Below are 3,334 nucleotides of genomic sequence, written 5' to 3'. Positions count from 1 at the left end.
TTACATTGATACCTTCTGTTTCACAGAAATAGCGGAATATATATATATATATATATATATATATATATATATATATATATATAAATTCGTATTCGTGTCCGTTTTTTTTATTATTTGTTTGTTTGTTCACAAGTTGATTAATATATACAAAAATCCATTCCTCTATTATATTATTCATTCCTCTATGATTATTGAAAAATATAAGATTAAAGAGGTGACGTCATTTGCATATTACATTAAGGAAAATGAACTTCATTAAATAGCGGTGTATTATTTATTGTTTATAGTGAGAGAATTATTTTAAATGTTCTATTTAAGTTTATTATTCAAATTTGATTTATATTGATAACATATTGAATTTAATTTATTTTTACCGACATCGATTTTTTTTAATTAATCGGTTTGAGTTATTTCCCTTGGGCACAAACGTTGTTCTTTTTGTTTTTGCTTTCTTTTTCGGTAGATATTAAAACTAAAAACTTTCAAGCATTATTTTTGGAATTAGTTTAAATAAAATAATTTCCGTGATTTCACAATTAACGTTATGGTTCAGTGAATTTTTATTTTAAAATAAACAATTCAATTCGATTACGATTCTTTATTTAAAACAAAAGCAAAAAAATTAATTTACGTTTTTTTACCAGTTTTTTTTCTTCACGTTTTTTTGATATCGAAACTATTTTTTTTTTAATAACGCAATAAGTCATAACTCATCATTTTTATAACATAAACATTCGGTCAACACAAATTCTATTTTGGTATTTTTGGAACTCAATTATTTACAGTTTGTTTTCGTTGCAACAGATCGTCAAGACAAATCTTTCTAGACTGAGGTAGCATAAAAGAAATTCGCTTAAACTGGAATATAGTCATAAAAGGGCGCTCAATATCCGGAGAATGGCTTCTCTTCGTATCCCTTCTGCCGAAATATTTGGTGGAGAGTTTGTCACGTACTTCTTTTTTCGGGAGGGGGGTAGGGTGGAATTACATTTTCGTGTTTTCATTCGTTCTTTTATTTTTGAAATTTTTGTTGACATACATTAATGATAAACTGCTCAATATTCTTCGTATAGCAAGTGTAGCGAAACCGAATTCATGTCGAACCTAGCAACGCTGGGTATCCATGCTAGTATATATATATATATATATATATATATATATATATATATATATATGATTCATTTTAAACAAAGGCTTCAATGGTAGACCAAACTAACTCATCAACTAAACAGGAATATATATATATATATATATATATATATATATATATATATATATATATATATATATATATAGAGAGAGAGAGAGAGAGAGAGAGAGAGAGAGAGACGAATATTGGCTGAAGAAAGCTTGATAAGGATACCTTAAACGGGCCTTATTATCGGGCTTGAAACCGACGGTACCAATGATCTGTCTCAACTAACAACTTTCTGTACACAATATATATATATATATATATATATATATATATATATATATATATATATATAGTAGAAATGGTAATTAATAAAAACCTGAAGAAAGTGCTCAATACTGTTGTAGAGCAAATGTGCGTTTTATTTTTTATTACCGTATTTTTCTGTTTAGTTACATTATTGTTTCAGCTACGCGACCGTTTTTTGGGCCGTCGTGTAGCCTCCTCAGACTTTTACAGAAATGTTCGTTTAAAGTAAAAGTAAAAGTCTGATGAGGCTACACGACGGCCCAAAAAACGGTCGCGTAGCTGAAACAATAATGTAACTAAACAGAAAAATACGGTAATAAAAAATAAAACGTATATATATATATATATATATATATATATATATATATATATATATATATATATATATATATATATATATTCAAAGAGTGTGGCCATCAACAATTGTGGGATTTTCAGCCTTTTGTCACTTTTGTTCAGCTCTCTTAAGATATTTCTATATAGAGTTTTTTTTTTAAGTGATACCCGGCGTTGCTCGGGACCGTATAAACAATGAAAAAACAAAAGCAGATATTGAACATATGTTTTATTCTTAGGGGAGAGGAATCTTTCATCTCTATGTATTATTTGTTTTGTCTACCCTAGGACTGGTATTGTTCATGTTTTATCCCTAGCATAGGTAATTTACAGCATCTATATGAAATTGTTTTACCTTAGGGAGAAGAGAACAGGTAATATACAACATAATGTGTCTATATTACATCCCTGGCAACGCCTAGAAACCAGCTAGAACATGTATTTCAGTCAATCTTTATTACATCCTGGGCTATGCCGGGAAACCAGCTAATCTCTTATTAGTGACTTGACCACCAAAATACCTCCCAAAGTATGTCCTTTCTTTTGAACTTATTAGATATAGGTATCTAGAAATGTGTGTGAAATTTTGTTGAATGCATTGTTCACTATGATTTTCTTATTGTTCTACACAATATCAACTGTAGCGAAATAACACAGTAAACTTAGTGTAGTGTTAGAATAAAGAGCAAAGGAAAAAATTAGAATCATATTCTGTAATTGCAAATCTAAATTTGCTAGCGTGTACCAGTATTTGCCAGGTTGTGGAAATTTGGAATTTATAACATATGTAGTGGCCTTTTCCTAGATACCTATTGCTAAAAGTTTGAAATGTTAATTTGGAGACCATTTTACATCTGATAACACAATATATACATATATATATATACATATACATATACATATATATATATGTATATATGTGTGTGTATATATAGTGTCAGGTCATGTCATATGCTACTGGTACCATGTAACCCAGTACTACCTGCCTCATGGTCGGGTCACCGGCGACTAAACTGGTTCCCCCACCAGACTTGTTTGGTAGGGAGGGCGGCTAGTCTCCCTGAAGGATTAAAAACAAGACCTTCCAAAGGGCGAATGAACTCTTTTTCTGGGTCAACGGCCAACTAGCACCGTGTATATTTGTGTATGTGTGTATATGTGTATTGGGGTGGAGAGGGCTCCCGTAAGCCGTGGTGAAGGCAGCCTTTCTAGGAGAAGCAAATCTCTGATTTAAAAAACCATAAAGCGGAAGACCATTACCCGCATTAAGCTGGTCTGCAGTTTAATTTGTTGCTGGCTATCTTGCTCTTGCTTGTTGCTGGATCTCAACATTTTGAACCGAAAGAGAGACTTAGCTGTCGTACAAAGCGAAGACTCTGTAACATCATATTTGTATAGATACTCCCTCAGGCATTTGGGCTCCTGGATTTTAAATGTCTGAGGGAGTGGCACTCGTCTCACAAGACGTTGCAATCATCATATCATCGTATATATATATATACATGTATATATATATACATATATACATATATATATATATATATATATATATAT

This window comes from Euprymna scolopes, chromosome 44, assembly GCF_053919585.1.
Source record: "Euprymna scolopes isolate OS-2025 chromosome 44, ASM5391958v1, whole genome shotgun sequence".
In the NCBI taxonomy this organism is placed as follows: domain Eukaryota; kingdom Metazoa; phylum Mollusca; class Cephalopoda; order Sepiida; family Sepiolidae; genus Euprymna; species Euprymna scolopes.
Note: the sequence above shows the minus strand (reverse complement) of the source record.